This window comes from Lycium barbarum, chromosome 4, assembly GCF_019175385.1.
Source record: "Lycium barbarum isolate Lr01 chromosome 4, ASM1917538v2, whole genome shotgun sequence".
Taxonomy (NCBI): Eukaryota; Viridiplantae; Streptophyta; class Magnoliopsida; order Solanales; family Solanaceae; genus Lycium; species Lycium barbarum.
This window is the reverse complement of record NC_083340.1, coordinates 40709619-40727536: the sequence shown is the minus strand read 5'-3', so window position 1 is coordinate 40727536 and position 17918 is coordinate 40709619.

The following is a 17918-nucleotide window of genomic DNA, read 5'->3' as shown; positions in this document are numbered from 1 at the left end:
GGGCACAAATAGAAAAATTCTCTCACTATCAACAAAGAAGTATCTCAAGCTACTCGAAATTGACATAAGCTTGCCTAGCATGTGATTCTCCACTAATATAGGAGTCCTTGAGTTGTGATCATGTAGGACTTTTATAAGGTTGCAATGTGGGTTTAGGGATGGGTAGGACACATATGGGTAAAAGTGACTCAAGTCCCTTATAAGCACCACAATATTTAACATTTAAGCACCATTGCTTTCCTTCTTCAAAAACAAATCAACCTCATGTATTCCTTTTTATTTTTCATTTTTCACCCCTCTGTTTTCTTTTACTAGAAGTAGCTATCAAAAAATTTCCTTGTAGTTGTTTTTTTTTTTTAATGACAGCATTCTTAAAAGATCAATAAGCTCAATATCATCATTTTTCTTCTTTCTTTCACAAATACTCCCTCACACATGCATTTTGCATTCAACTTTTTTTATTTATAGCGGCAAAAAGGTAATAGAGCGAATAAATAGATGTGATAACGAAGATTAGGCTAAGCTTGATGTTTGGCTTATCAAGAAAATAAGGGATAATTCATTTAGGCTCAAGGGGGTTGAATGGGGATAAAAATAATTAAGGTAGGTCAATTTAGGTCATGATTCAACAAGGAAGACCTAGTTTCATTTCTCAACTAAAAATCTACCTAGAATTTCGCCTCAAACCACATTTAAGGCAAATTCTAGATTTTCGAATAAGCAGGAGAATTGTAGAATATAACCTCATAACACAATACACTTGGGATCAATAAACATTATAATTTTAATCGCCAATAAACAAATATGAGGTTGGAAAGGTATTTTAACCCATGAATGATACTCAATCAAATCTGTTTTTTCAAAATCTCATTTTAAGGAAAACAAATTTTAGCTGACTTATTTATTATTATATTTTCTAAAAAAGTGTTCAATTCAAAATATTACGACCATAGTAATGAATTGAACAAAGAAATCTATGGAAGTATAGAAAAGTAATTATGTTGCAAAATGAATATATATATTTCTTTACCCCCACACTTCAATATTGTCATGTCCCCATGACAAATAATTTAAAAGCAAGAGGAAGTAAAGGGGCTCCTTTTTTTTTTCTTTTTTTTTTCTCTCTCCTTGAGCTTCTGAACGCCACCCCAAGTTCTGTATCACTTTTTCTTTTTCATTCCATGGGGTTCCCTTCAGAGCTCATTTGGCCAAGAATATTACAAAATATCTTCTTTTTCCGTACATCCCACTCTTTATTGGCCTTGTATCGAGCGGACAAATAACTATGCATGATGATCCTTAACTCCATTTTGCATTTTCACTGAGATCTTTCCACGCATTTTCCTGAAAATTCCCAATAATAAATCCACAAAATCATAATGATCAAAAGATATTGAAGAATATTGGTCAAAGGATATTTCATTTGTGCTTGTGATATATTTTTTCTCATTTTCTTCTAAATTAAACAATTTATGTGGATAAGAAAAATGGGGTGCACTCATCACTTGTTGAATTAAATTCAACCAAACCTTTATTGTCCGCCTTCTCCACTAGATTAGACCTTTCATCATCAGCAATAGATTCTTTTTCATAAGACTCATTTATTTTATAAATTGATCCTTCTTCATAAGACATAGATTCATTTAAGAGTTCACCACAATTATAAGAGATTACCATACTTACTAATTGATTTAATTGCATTGTTAGATTTGTAATGGCTTTATGATTCGGTGCATAGTTTTCATTGGAATGTTTTATGAAATTATGCACAGTCTCTTTCAGTTTCACATCTTCCCCTTGTGATGGTTGGCTAGTCTTATTTTGACTCCATAAAAAATTTGGGTGTTGATAACATTCTGAATTGTATTCACACCCATACAAATCATCATACCTGTAGAAACTAGAAACATCGCGAGGTTGTTCATAAAATGAATAAAAAAAGATAGGACTACCTGCTTGACATTCATCATAGAGGTGATTTCCACCACAATATTCACAAGTAACACACCTTTGGTTGATTAATTCCTCAATGTCTTTCATTCTCCTTTGCCAGATTAATTTTCAATATATTTTAGTTTTGCAGACATACCATATGAGAATGTGCTACCTGTTTGACATTCAAAGCTTTGGTGGTTGCCTCCACAAAAATCACATGTTACTGAACTCTGGCTTATTTTATCAATTAATTCTTCAAGGTCTTTCAGTCTCCCAGAACCGTCATATAAGAAAGTGTTGCGTGCTTGACATTCATGACTAAGATGATTTTCACCACAATTATCACAAGTAACTGACCTTTGGTTGATTCTAACTGGTAATTTTTCAACGTCTTTTGATTTCTCAGAATCACCATATGAGAACTCATCAAAGAGTTCGCAATCATCTTCATATTCATAAATAACTAATGGATAATTCAATGTCTGATGGTTCCCACCACAAAGATTACAAGTGATAATCACTTGACAATGACTTTCGACAAGATAATCTACGCGGTTGATTAAGATTCATTTTGAAGGTGCATGAAATGAGTTCTGTTCAGGATAATTTTTTTTCAAGTCTTGCTCCCTAACACTTGTTATGTGCAAGAAACAAATTTGAAGATAGTTAAATAATGATAATATATATAGAGTAATAATATAAACTTTTAAAAAATATATATAATATAATACTAATAATAATATTATATAATATAATACAATATAATATAATAATAATATTTAAATGATAATATAATAATAATAATAATAATAATAATAATAATAACAACGACAACAACTTCAAGTTTTAGTCCCCTAGAACTTATCAGGTACTAGAAAATAAAATACTTGAATATATAGTAAATAAAAATCTCAAAGTAGTAATAAAATAATTAATCTGAAATAAATGTTTACCAATACCCGGCAACGGCGCCAAAAATTTGACGAGCTCTGGGCATATAGAGTTTTTTTGCTTGTACTCTGTCAAATTATAGTATAGTTTAAGATATCATCCCACAGAGATTGGAACCACCTAGGCTATAGATTTATATTATCCCGGTTACTAATTGAGAGAATCAAATTGATGAAAAGAGAGTAACGTCTTAAAATTAAGTACTTAAACAAAACAAATAATTTCCTAAAGATTTAAAAGAGTTGGGAATAATTGAAGTCACTTGGTAATATTATTATAAGACAATCTTAATGTAATATATTTCATGAAAGAATCATTGTTTTTTTCCAAAACAATTACATTTTCTCACTTGGAAATAACCAATTAATAACATTCCTTGAGGTTATGCATATTAATTGAGTTACAACTAATGAAAATTAAAATGAAGTAATTTCCTTGCCTAAATTGTGTTATAAGGTGTAAAGACCTCTTGAGATTAGTCTTTATATCAATAAACTTATTTGAGTCAATTCCTCATTGAGGATTAGAATTAAAAGAAATAAGACAAAGATATCCTTAAATCTATAGACTTGCTTGAGTCAATTCCTTCTTGCGAATTAGATTTGAAAGAAGCAAGATCAAAGATTTGGAATTATATATAACTAAAAATTATTATTACTCTAATATTTTATGCAATAATTGTAAAATATTAATTTTTCTTCGTGAGAATTACAAAATTAATACAAGAATAACTATGACATAAAGTATAATAGAGTAGTGATAATATTTAGGAAAATTCTAAAATTCTGACACAATGTAAATATAAAGATAAAGAACTTTAGGACAAGAAATAATTAAAACAAAGATAAATACTGTAATAACATACCAAGATTCATCAACTATTCCCATAAAAAGATATTACTCCATTAAGGATTATATAAACAAAAGATCCACTAAAAGATAAAAAATAAAAATAAAAAAAAATAAAAAGAAAGAAAGAAAGAAAGAGCAAGAACAAGGCTAGAGAGAAAAGTGGTTATTTTCCTACTACTCAAGATGTCTTCTATACAAAGAGTTGCCTTCTATTTATAGAAGTGAATTTCCTGATTAAATGTGAAAATGTAGTGTGAGGAAGATGTATCTTGAGAAGATATATTTTGAGAAAAATATATCCTTGGGGAAGATGTAACTTCACTTTTTGTATTGTGAAGTGGATGTGTTGCAATCTCCTATTTTCTTTCATCTTTAGCTATATTCATGGCTTTCTTATTTCCTGCAAAATATTGTTAGAAAACACATAGAAATTGAAGTACAATATAACTTCTTTATTTAAAATAATATAGTTTTAAGTATATAATATATGTATATTTTATTTCCATCAGCCACCCCGTTGTGTTGTGAGTTATCTTGTTCTATTGTGGTTGGCTCGATGCCACGTGGAGATAGTAGATATTGATGACTATTAGTATATCTTGATTATGATATTTTAGCACCTTACTTGTTGTCGTTTGAGACGACGATAATGATTCTATTATGGCTTATTGTGTAGCCTTTTATTGATATTGTTGGTGTGCCCATGTGTGGTACTTTTGATATTGATTTGATTATTGACATAGAACTCATATATTGCACACATTTTCATTCTTTATGATATACTGTTGATACATTGATGATATACAAGGAAACACTGTTATAAGCTGGGCTCAGTTGGATGAGAGTGACGTGAGGACCGATGTCCGATATTTATCCCCGAATCGAGGTATGAGTGCTGGTAGTGATTGCCGACGTTGTTACCGGAATCGTGAGGGTACATGGACTTTGCAGGTCTCCCATGGGTTGTGCTGCCGAGATTTGATGTTTCATCATCGAAGTACATGTGTACGGTGCATATGCATTGCACTCACAATTCATACATTATTGCATTGAATTGTACTATGGATTCTATTGTGATATTCTTGTGATATACGGATCGGGATGGATATATTAAGAGTTGGCACATTTGGATTTAAATGCTATAACATAGGTAATGACGTGTACTTGGTTACTGGACCATGATTGACTTATACTTTGTTGATTTACCTATTTATCTTACTTTATTTCCTTGATATATGTTAGCTAATCTTAGTCGGCCTATGATACCTACCAGCACTTGTTGTTTGTACGGACCTACACTTGCTGAATTTTTTTATGAATGCAGAGTTTCAGGTGGGTTCGACCTCTACTCCTTGTGGCTGATAGTTTGAGGATTGTTGTTTAGAGTCTTACAGGGTGAGCACGAGGACGTTCGCCGACTTGAAGATTCTTCTTTTATTTATGTCTTACTTGATATTCTGAGACATATTGAGACTATTGATGTATTATTATTACTTCCAGACTTGTAGATTCTAGTTAGATGCTCTTGTATGACCAGACCAGATACTGGAGTGGTTTTGATGTATCTCCGCATTATTTATCTATTGTTATGTCAGACTTACGTATTTCTATCTCTTCCGCTCATTTAATTATTTACTCATGCTGTTAAAATTGTTGGGATAAGGGTTCGCTTATTGAGGTGGGAAAGGTAGGTGCCCGCGCGACTTATTGAAATTGGGTCGTGACATTGGCAAAACGCCCAACAAGTCATACGAGACTTTGACAATCTACCCACAATTCTAACAACTATCTATGGAGCTTCTAAGAAACATAAACAATATTCTAACTTTGGGACGCTGCCCCATGACTTAAACCATAAAACTAGATAGATGGGGTGTCCCACGAACAAGACTGTGGACTCATCAATAAGTTTGGAAAGCAACAAGTTCTCCTACTCCTTAAGCGTATCACGAACTTGCTCTTCTTCATTACCTAACATACAATAAAAAACAACAATGGTATGCCTGAGTACTGGGTACTCAGTGAGTGTCTCGGGGACAACAAGTAATATAACAAAATAATACGATAATGACTAGTGAAAACAGTTCGAACAAAATAATTTGAAATCAAAGACAAGACCAATCGTTCAACTCAAAATCATCAATAGAAAACCATAGAGATAAGTATATATCTTTTCCGATTGAGTATACCATTTGAGTCTTTTAATCATGAATTCAAGATCATCAACAAGCCACTCACAGGAGAACAAGTTTATTATCATCAATAAGCCACTCACATGCAACAAAGATATAAAACAAGCCACCCATAGGCTTCCAAGATGCGAAAAAGCCACTCACAGGAAAATCATCGATACTCCTGGTTAGGAAACCACGGAGGCTAATCGTCCTCTAGACTAGCACAACAATAGATGCACCGGGGTAAATGCCTTAGAGGTCAATCGTCCTCTGTACTGACATAGCAATAGATACACTGAGCTATACGCCTCAAAGGTCAATCGTCCTCTAGACTAACACAACAATACTCGTCTCGATACGTTAGGATCCATAACGGTTATGTCACGACCTATTTCGGCTATGCTGTGCAGGAACTTATATTTTTCGGCTCGGTATACGAACCCTCGACCCAACGATAAATAAAGACATGATTAATTAAATCAAGCAAGCGGAAAAGAAAGTCTCACAATTATATATAATCGAATAGTGCAGAATAGGAAAATATACCCCCAGGGTCTAGTCTAAGTCATACAAAAGCTTCTAATGAAATTATACAAGTCTGGATAATAATACATAAATTCGTCTATATCTTAGAATAACAAAAATAAGACATAAAATGGGAAGAGTCTTCAAGGCAATTAACGTCCGTGCTCATCCTCGAAACTCGCAACAATGCTGAAGAAGACGATCAACCACGAGAGATGGAAGCAGACCCAACCTGATACTCTGTATTCATAAAGGAATGCAGCAAGTGCAGGTCAATACAAAACAACGGTACTGGTAGGTATCATCGGCCGATTAAGCATTTCTAGCATAATTCAGACAATAAAGCAAGATAGGAAGATAATCCCATAAGTATAAATCAAACAAAATCGAAGCCAATATATACGTCATCGCATAAGTGAAGCATATAATCTCAATTTTCAGAAGTCTCAATATATCAAACCGAATCCAACATCACAAGTACAACACCAAATCATCTTAATGTAAGCCATGATGTAATGCAATAATGTATGGATGCAATGCAATACCATGCAAATGTTGTGTACACATGTACTACGGACGGAAATATCGACATCTCAGTAGCACAACTCAAGGTGACTCGTGAAGTCTAAGTGCCACCCATCCCGGATCTTTGCCCAACAAACAGACGGGACCCCGGATCTTTTCCCACGGGGGGTTCTCACCGGTATCACCTTGGGGGACCCACGGAGACCATGCACTCACTCAATCCACGATTCCGGAACTAACATTGGATGTCAGACTCTCACGTCACTCTCATTTTAAAACCGAGCCCAGCTCATCACAGTGTTACACCAAGTACCAACAGTGTCTCAACAGTATATCATGAAGAATGAGAGTGCGTGCAATGCATGTATCAATATCAATAATCATGCTCAATATCACAAGTACCAACAAAGGGGTACTCTAACAATATGTATAAGTCACAAGTACCACAGTGGGTACGCCAACAATATCACAACCAAGATGAAACGAAAGGTTCCAATAACAACTAACATCATGTGGCATCAAACCAACATAATAAACAATCCAATCATAACACATCGGGGTGGCTAGCCCTAATCACACAATAGGGTGGCTAGCTCCAATCACGCAACAGGGCCCAACCTAAGACAATATCCAACCCAACTTCATACCCGAAAGTTTACATGCTTTCTCCGATGATATAATCTAAATATATGCTTCGCTATATGAAGTCTCACCAAGGGTAAGCCATAACCTACCTGGATGGCCGAACAACAAACACCATCAACTTACTCCTTTGCCTTGCCTTTTCGCTGAGCCTCAGAACCAAAGAAGTCTAAGCATAATCGAAATCTAGATTATAAATCATGAAAAATGATACTAATATCGCTATCATTCAATTTAGGTCAAATCCAACCCTAGAAATTGGGAAAATGGGGCCCACAAGGTCAAAATGAAAAATTCAGGAGCAAAATATCAAATTAAGCACTAAGTGGTCAAACCCAACAACTAAATCCAAATTTAACTCACGGAATCCCCTAATTTCTGATTTCAAGAAAAACCCCCAAATTTAGGTATAAACCCTAACTCTTTGATTCAACAATCCAACTCTAATAATAGAAGATATATGATTAACAACCTTAGATTCGTCAAAATCTAGCATAAACCCCATCAATTTCACCATTAATAAGCCTATATAGAACATTCATTACCTCCACTTTTATCATCCATTACTAAGGAATTTTCTAAGGAAGAAGGAATCTATGATGATTAGGAACAAAGAATTAGTGACGGGATTAGCAAAACTTACCACCAAGAGCTTTCATTAATAACCTTCTAAAACAGTCCCCAATAGCTCACTTTTCGAAATGATATACTAAGGGCTTATTTAATGCACATTTAATGAAAATAACAGGCCTGTTACCGCCACGGCAGCGCCCAATAGACCGTCCCAGCGGTCTGGGCCAAATCACTCTTGGTCGCCGCAGCGGCGAACATGCCGCAACAATGGTGCCGCCGATGCAGGCACTAGGTACCAGAATCCCACCAAGTTTTTCTAAGTCCCAATGAAATCCCAAACTACTCCCAAGGCCATCTGCTCATAAACCACATACACAGACCCACAAAAAATATGCTACGAACGCGCTCGTGGCCTCGAAATTCCCAATGGAGGTCTCGTTGACCGAGTCAACCCCCGATACCTTAATTCCAATTTCCCAACCCAAGTCCCAAAATGCATCCGAGTGCATTGGGAACCGAACTAGATATACACACAAGTTTTAAACGACCACCAAACCTCTCAAAATCGACGGATTTCCAAAAAGGTCCGTTTACCAAAAAGTTAACTTTGGGTCAACTCTTTTTCGCTTAAAGCTCATATTTCATAAAAAGTTGTCATAATCAAGTCTAGACACCTCGAGAAGCGTTTCAACGGTCCCCTCGGGTCAAAAGTGAGCTAATCAATGCTCGAGGAAGGGCAAAAATACCGAAGAGAATATAATGACCAAACGGGTCGTTACATTAGATACCAATTGAACCATCGCTCGTCCTTGAATGAAGAAGAGAAAAAAAGTGGGAAATACCTGAATCAGTAAATAACTGGGGATATCGGCTACGCATGTCTGTTACACCTCAAAAAATTCTCAGTTAGTGTACAGTGAATAGAATAACGAAGGGAATGAAGTATACGATGTTTCAATAAGTAAGAAATAGCATTTGATGACCCTAATTGAGATTTCAAAGACATTCGAGGCAAGAGAAGAACGTTTGCCAAGAAAGGCAAGGTGTACGTTATGTATCGGAAAATATTTATGAGTAACAAGTTAATGGTGACTTGATGATGTCTTGGAGGAGAGTTATAATGTCCCTTAGATTGATAATGAGGTGTTAAACAAGTGTTAAGAAGGTTCCATAAGGATTGGAGATCAAACGAGTCGACGAGAATGAATTTTGGGAAAGCTGGGCAATACACGGTCCAACATACGGACCGTATAAAACATACTGGCCGTATGTTAGGCCGTATGTTCTGCCCAGAATGGGACTTCCACTGGACCAAAGATACGGCCAGACATACGGTCCATATAAAAGATACGGACCGTACGTTGATCCGTAGAATTGAGCCGGGACAGCTTTTAAAGTTAATATAAGGGACCAACCTCATTCAATTTATTTCATTTTTCACCCAACACTTCAAGAACTCTCTAGAAAGCTCTCCATCCTTCTTCCACAAGAACTCAAGAGAAATTTATGATCAACTTCATCAAACCAAGAAAACCAAGTGTAAGAAACTCATTGGAGTTCATCCAAGTCAAGAAATTCCATTGGAAGTGAATTAGGGTTTTGTCTCAAGTGAATTATTTCCACTCAAAGCCCATTCCTACACTATCTAAGGTAAGTTTTATGATCATTCCATGTTGTTTAAGATATTGAGAGGTTGAAATACTTAGATTATGAAAGGGGATAGAAAAAGGGTTACAAAGATGAGAATAATGATATTTTGAGTAGTAGCGTGGAATGAGTCAAGGTTCTTGATATGTTGTGATTATGATTATGTTATAAATGATATTAAGGACATGGGGTAAGCATTATATGTGAGTAAATGTAATAGTGAACTATGACCATGATTATGGAGGAATTGAAGTAAAATTGTGAAATGTGGATAATGTAGACTGAATGAAGATTGTTGGATATAATATTGTGAGTGTTATTATAGATGTTTGGGAGTTAATATATGATATGGGGAAAGTTGTATAAACAAAGGAAATGCTGCCCAATTTCCTCTAGCTTTAGTTAAACATGTTCGTGTGATCGAATAGCTAATGTTAATACGAACTCTCTTTAAGGTAGAAACGTGAGCATTGACGGAGAACGATCAAGCAATAGATTAGCTAAACGAAAAGGTATGTAAGGTTAGTCCTTTCCTTCTAAGGCATGACTCCTATGGCATGAATCTTCCTATTTTTCCATAACTTTCCTATGTAACAGAAATGATGAGTCTATGACTATAAAGAGCTATATAAGTATAAGATATAGAAGAGAGATAGGACACGAGCATGATAATGATGATGATGAGTCTACGTCTAAAGAAACCTAAAGTGAGATATGATGTCCATGAGGTTAATGATCCTAAGTATGGTTCCATTGATGTTGTTACTTGTGTACACTCACCTTATATTATTAGTCTCCTTCAAGGTGAGATATGATGCTTATGATCACTCCATAAGGTAATTGGGGGTTCCCGACCTTACGTCACCCCGATGTAATATAGATTGTCTTGAAGCTCTAATGCATGTTCTATGACAAATGTATGATGATGATAAGTTTATGATGAGTACATAATGATATGATTACACCTTGCCTAAATGGCCGGGCATGTCACCGCGAAGGCGGGCTGCATACGATTTCACCGTGCCTAGATGGCCAGGCATGTCACCGCTAAGGCGGGCTGCTTATGATTACACCGAGCCTAGAGGGCTGGGCATGACACCACTAGTGGGCAGCGTATGATGGTTACCCGGACGCGGGTTAACGATGATGGTATATGTGATATGATGATATATGTGCTATGATGATATATGAGATATGTATAAAATGCATTTACTCTTAAAGGTTAAGCAGGTCATATCGTCATCTTGTGTCTTATGATTTCTCTATTATGTTCATTTCATCCATGCATTACATACTCAGTACAATGTTCGTACTGACGTCCTTTTTCTTTGGACGCTGTGTTCATGCCCACAGGTAGACAGGAGGTGGTCCAGACTCGTAGGAGCTATTAGCAGACTTTGAGAGCACTCCATCGTTCCGGAGGTGCCATTTATTTATTCTTTTGTGTATATATGTTTTGGGCACGACGGGGCCCTGTCTCGTTCATATGTCTAGTACTCTAGTAGAGGCTCGTAGATACGCAGATGTGGGTAGTATGGTCTCACGACATTCTTATTGTATGTATATTATTTTGATAGCCGAGGGGCTTATGTAAATAAAGGTAAAATATGTTCCAAATGAAAATGGTTTTTTTTTCTATGATTATGAGCATCAGATATATGAATGAACGCAGAATGTGTAATAGAACGACTGGTGCTCGGTGGTTAGCCCCGGGTACCCGTCATGGCCGTAGTCGGGTCATGACAAAAGTGGTATCAGAGCAATTCAGTCCTCGGAAGTGTCTACGAACCATGTCTAGTAGGGTCTTGTTTATGGTGTGTTGCGCGCCACACTAATAAGCAGGTGGCTACAGGGCATTTAGGAAAAATCACCATTCTTCTTCTTATGAGATCGTGCGATAGAGCCGTGTTATAAGATTTTCTCCTCCCTAATAGTGTGTTATGATTTCAGAGATGCAGCTAAAGAGAAAAGCTATAGCCACCCAGAAGGGCAAGACTATGATAGAAAGACGGGCAGAAAGGGAGCCGCCAATGAATTTAAAAGAGGGTGAATCACATAATGCGGCTCCATCTAATGCTTCTCCTACTCCGCCTAATTTAGAAGAACAAGAGGGGGCTTCAGCTCCAGCTCCTATGCCTCCAGTTCCTCCCCCGATTACTTCGGGTCAACAAATGACCGAGGCTATTCATCTATTGACACAGTTAGTTGCCACCCAGGCACAGCGGCAGAGTTCGAGTTCCAGTGACAGGGCAGTTAGTACCGGAGCCCGTGATTTCATGAGTTTGAATCCTCTGGAGTTTTTCGGGTCAAAGCCAGATAAAGACCCGCAAGGTTTTATTGATGAGATGTTGAGGACATTAAAAATTATTCATGCCTCCGAAACTGAGTCTGTGGAGTTAGCATCTTATAGACTCTGAGATGTGGCGGTCTTATTGTATAATAATTGGATATCATCAAGAAAAGCGAATGCACCTCCTCCCGTTTGGCAAGAATTTGTAGATGCCTTCATCCGCCACTACTTGCCACTCGAGGTCCGTCGAGCTAGAGCGGATAGATTCTTGAATCTGAAACAAGGAATTATGAGTGCCCGGGAAATAGCCTTCAGTTTAATTCATTAGCTAGATATGATCCGACTATGGTGGCCGACATGGGAGATAGAGTGCACCGATTTGTGAGTGGTCTAGGGCCACATTTATTTAAAGATTGTTTAACGACTTCATTGCAAGATGGGATGGATATTTCCCGCATTCAGGCCCATGCCCAGAACTTAGAAGAGTAGCAGCATCCGCAAAGGGGTGAGCGTGATATTGATAGAGGGAAAAGTAAGAGGGCCAGATCCATGGGCACCGATAGCGACTATAGAGGGGGATCGAGGCAGTCATATTCTAGGCACTCAGGCCAGTCGGCGACTAGTGCACCCCCACGATTTGCAGGTAGGAGATTTAACCGCTCTATTCATTCAGGGCGGGTCAGAGCTCGAGAGCTTCAGGTTCCCAGTTTGGGGGTGATTATAGCCAGAGGAGACCACCAGCCCCACGATGTAGTAAGTACAGGAAGTTACATTCGTGGACATGTCGCTAGGGTACAGATGCTTGTTATGTTTGCGGACATACTAGGCACGTGATGCGTGATTGTCCCTCGAGATACGGTAGAGGAGGGGTTCAGCCCACAGGATCAGCGGCTGGTCCTTCCTCAGTGCTCCCGGTAGAGCAGACTCCCCAGATTCCAGCAGGCCGAGGTAGAGGCAGAGGGGGAGCATCTACTTCAGGTGCTACTCAGCCCCCATCTATGCATTAGCCGGACGACAGGATCTTGAGTCCTTCCCGGATGTGGTTACAGGTATATTATCCGTATTATCTCATGATGTATATGCATTGATAGATCCGGGTTCTACACTATCCTATATTACTCCGTATATTTTTTATCGTATTGGGGTAAAACCCGAGCCAATTAAACCTTTTGGGGTATCTACTCCGATTGGTGATCCCGTGATAGCTAGACAAGTGTACATAGATTATGTAGTTGTGATTTGTGATTGCCAGACTGAAGTCGATTTAGTTGAGCTAGAAATGCTAGATTTCGATGTAATTGTGGGCATGGATTAGTTGGCCTCATGTTATGCTAATGTTGATTGCCGAATGAAAGTAGTTCGTTTTAAATTTCCGGGAGAGCCCGTGCTCGAATGGAAGGGTAATACAGCATCTCCAAGGGGTAGGTTTATTTCCTACCTTAAAGCAAGATAGGTGATAGCTAAGGGCTATATTTATCACTTAGTCCGAGTTCATGAGACCGAAGCAATGTCTCCAACTTTTCAATCCGTTCCAGTAGTGAAAGAGTTTCCGGATGTGTTCCCAGATAAACTTCCAGGTCTTCCACCGGAAAGAGAGATTGATTTCGCTATTGTTGTGTTGTCGGATACTAAGCCTATTTCTATTCCTCCTTACTGAATGGCTCCTATAGAATTGAAGGAGCTAAAGGCACAATCGAAGGATTTTCTTGAAAAGGGATTCATTAGACCCAGTTCATCACTGTGGGGAGCACCAGTTCTATTTGTGAGAAAGAAAGATGGTTCCCTACGGATGTGCATCGATTATAGGAAATTGAATAAGGTGACGATAAAGAATGAATATCCTCTTCCGAGAATTGATGATTTGTTTGATCAATTACAGGGTGCCAAGTGGTTTTCCAAAATAGATCTGAGGTCAGGTTATCATCAAGTGAGAGTTAAAGAAGAAGATATTCCCAAAACAGCCTTCCGAACGAGATATGGCTATTATGAATTCCGAGTGATGTCATTCGGATTAACTAATGCTCCGGCAATGTTCATGAATTTGATGACTAATGTATTCAGGCCTCTCTTAGATATGTTCGTGATCGTGTTCATTGATGATATTCTGGTATATTCTCGGACAAAATCAGAACATGCAGATCATTTACGTATTATTCTTGGAATTCTTCGAACTCGAGAATTGTATGCAAAATTTTCAAAATGCGAGTGTTGGCTGAATTCTGTGACATTTTTGGGTTATGTTATTTTAGATGATGGCATTCGAGTGGATACTCAGAAAATTGAAGCTGTGAAAACTTGGCCAAGGCCTACAACGCCCACGGAAGTCCGTAGTTTTCTGGGATTGGCAGGTTATTATAGAAGATTCGTGAAAGGATTTTCCTCTATTTTAGCCCCATTGACAGAGCTAACCCAGAAGTCAACTAAATTTCAGTGGAATGATGCTTGTGAACGCAACTTCCAAGAGTTGAAGGACAAATTAACTTTAGCCCCAGTGTTGACACTCCCAGAAGGGCCAGATGGTTATGTTGTATATTGCGATGCTTCTGGCATTGGGTTAGGATGTGTATTGATGCAGCATGGTAAAGTCATTGCTTATGCTTCGAGACAGCTGCGGAAACATAAAAAGAACTACCCAACTTATGATCTCGAATTGGCTACAGTTATTCATGCATTAAATATGTGGAGACATTACTTGTATGGTGTTCATGTTGATATCTATACAGATCACAAGAGTCTTCAATACATTTTCAAATAGAAGGAGTTAAATCTGCGGCAGAGGCGGTGGTTAGAATTATTAAAAGATTATGATGTGAGTATTTTATACCACCCCAGGAAGGCAAATGTAGTAGCTGATGCGCTTAGCCGCAGATCAATGGCCAGCCTATGTGATGTTCCTCCGGAGAAGAAAGAATTAATTCATGAGCTCCACCAACTAGCTAATCTTGGAGTTCGTCTTATTGATTCAGGCAGTATAGGAATTGATGTCAATAATCCCACTGTTTCATCCTTGGACATAGAGGTGAAAGAGCGTCAATATGAAGATCCTCAGTTGAGCAATTATAGAGACACATTTCATGAAAAAGAGAAGTCTCCATTTGAAACTTCTATAGATGGGATTCTTAGATACCGAGGCAGGCTATGTGTTTCGAATGTTGCAGAATTACGTCATTGAATTCTAGAAGAGGCTCATTATTCTCGATATTCTATTCATCTAGGAGCGACAAAGATGTATCATGATCTCAAGTTAATGTATTGGTGGGATGGAATGAAGAAAGACAGAGCAGAATTTGTCGCTCAATGTCAAAACTGTCAGCAAGTGAAAATCAAGCATCAAAAGCCAGGAGGGTTATTGCAAGCAATGAAAATCCCTACTTGGAAGTGGGAAGTGATCAACATGGATTTTATTGTGGGATTACCTCATTCCCAAAGTAGATATGACTCCATATGTGTGATCGTGGACAGACTCACGAAAGCAGCCTATTTTCTTCTAGTCAAAACTACATACTCAACAGAAGATTATGCAAGACTGTATCTTAAGGAGATAGTGCGACTCCATGGCATTCCGATGTCTATTATCACTGATAGAGGAGCACAATTTACAGCTAAGTTCAGGAAATCTTTCCAAAAAGGTTTGGGTACTCAAGTAAAGCTTAGCACGACATTCCATCCTCAAACTGATGGGCAAGCCGAACGTACCATTCAGACCTTAGAGGATATGCTAAGAGCATGTGTTTCTAGTTTTCGGTGGTAGTCGGGATGACCACTTACCCCTTATTGAGTTTGCATACAACAATAGCTACCATTCCAGTATTCAAATGGCTCCGCATGAAGCTTTATATGGAAGGAAATGTAGATCCCCAATTGGGTGGTTTGAAGAAGGAGAAGTACAGCTAAAAGGCCCTGAATTGATTCAACAAGCTGTAGAAAAGGTCAAGGTGATCCGAGGTCGATTGTTGACAGCCCAAAGTCGCCAGAAATCATATGCGAACAACCGTCGACGAGACCTAAAATTTCAAGCTGGTGATTGGGTATTCTTAAAAGTGTCGCCAATGAAAGGAGTGATGAGATTTGGTAAAAAAGGGAAGTTGAGCCCTCAATATATAGGACCTTATGAGATTTTCCGCAAGGTGGGTCAAATAGCCTATGAATTGGACTTACCCTCGGAACTTGAATCAGTCCATCTGGTTTTCCATGTCATAATGCTCCGTAAGTGTGTTGGAGATCCTACGAGGATTGTTCCAGTAGATGATGTTCAAGTAACAGAAAGGTTGGCTTATGAAGAAGTACCCGTTGCCATACTAGATAGGCAAGTACGGAGAGTAGCCTCAGTTAAGGTCTTATGGAGAAACAACAACCGAGAAGAAATGACTTGGGAGGCGGAAAAGAATATGAGGTCCAAGTACTCGCACTTATTTCATCCCCCGGAAGAGATCCAAGTTGAAACAACAAGATTATGAGGTATGTATGTTTTCTTTTTATGCATATGGATCGTGTATGGCCAAACTATATTGCTATTGTGTTGTGGCCCTGTGAGGCATTGTTATTATAGGCTGTTGTGACAAGATAGTAGTGCCATATTACAGGGGAAACTCTGGCGAAATTTTCATAGAATGCCCGAGAACTTAACATTCGAGGACGAATGTTCTAAAAGGGGGGAAGAATGTTACACCTCGAATTTTTTTTCGTTAATGTACAGTGAATAGACTAACGAAGGGCACGAAGTATACAATGTTTCAATAAGTAAGAAATAGCATTTAATAACCCTAATTGAGATTTCAAAGACATTCGAGGCAAGAGAAGAAAGTTTGCCAAGAAAGGCAAGGTATACGTTATGTATCAGAAAATATTTATGAGTAACAAGTTAATGGTGACTTGATGGTGTCTTGAAGGAGAGTTATAACGTCCCTTAGATTGCTAATGATGTGTTAAACAAGTGTTAAGAAGGTTCCATAAGGATTGGATATCAAACGAGTCGATGAGAATGAATTTCGGAAAGCTGGGCACTATACGGTCCAACATACGGACCGTATAAAACTTACATGCCATATGTTAGGCCGTATGTTCTGCCCAAAATGGGACTTCCACTGGACCAAAGATACGGCTAGACATACTGTCCATATAAAAGATACGGACCATATATTGGTTCGTAGAATTGAGTCGGGACATCTTTTAAAATTAATATAAGGGACCAACCTCATTCAATTTATTTCATTTTTCACCCAACACTTCAAGAACTCTCTATAAGCTCTCCATCCTTCTTCCACAAGAACTTAAGAGAAATTTATGATCAACTTCATCAAACCAAGAAAACCAAGTGTAAGAAACTCATTGGAGTTCATCCAAGTCAAGAAATTTCATTGGAAGTGAATTAGGGTTTTGGCTCAAGTGAAGTATTTCCACTCAAGTATGGTTCCATTGATGTTGTTACTTGTGTACACTCACCTTATATTATTAGTCTCCTTCAAGGTGAGAGATGATGCTTATGATCACTCCATAAGGTAATTGGGGGTTCCCGACATTACGTCACCCCGATGTAGTATAGATTGTCTTTAAGATCTAATGCATGTTCTATGCAAAATGTATGATGATGATAAGTTTATGATGAGTACATAATGATATGATTACACCGTGCCTAAATGGCCGGGCATCTCACCGCGAAGGCGGGCTGCATACGATTCCATCGTGCCTAGATGGCTGGGCATGTCACTGCTAAGGCGGGCTGCTTGTGATTACACCGAGCCTGGAGGGCCAGGCATGACACCACTAGTGGGCGGCGTATGATGGTTACCCGGACACGGGTTAAC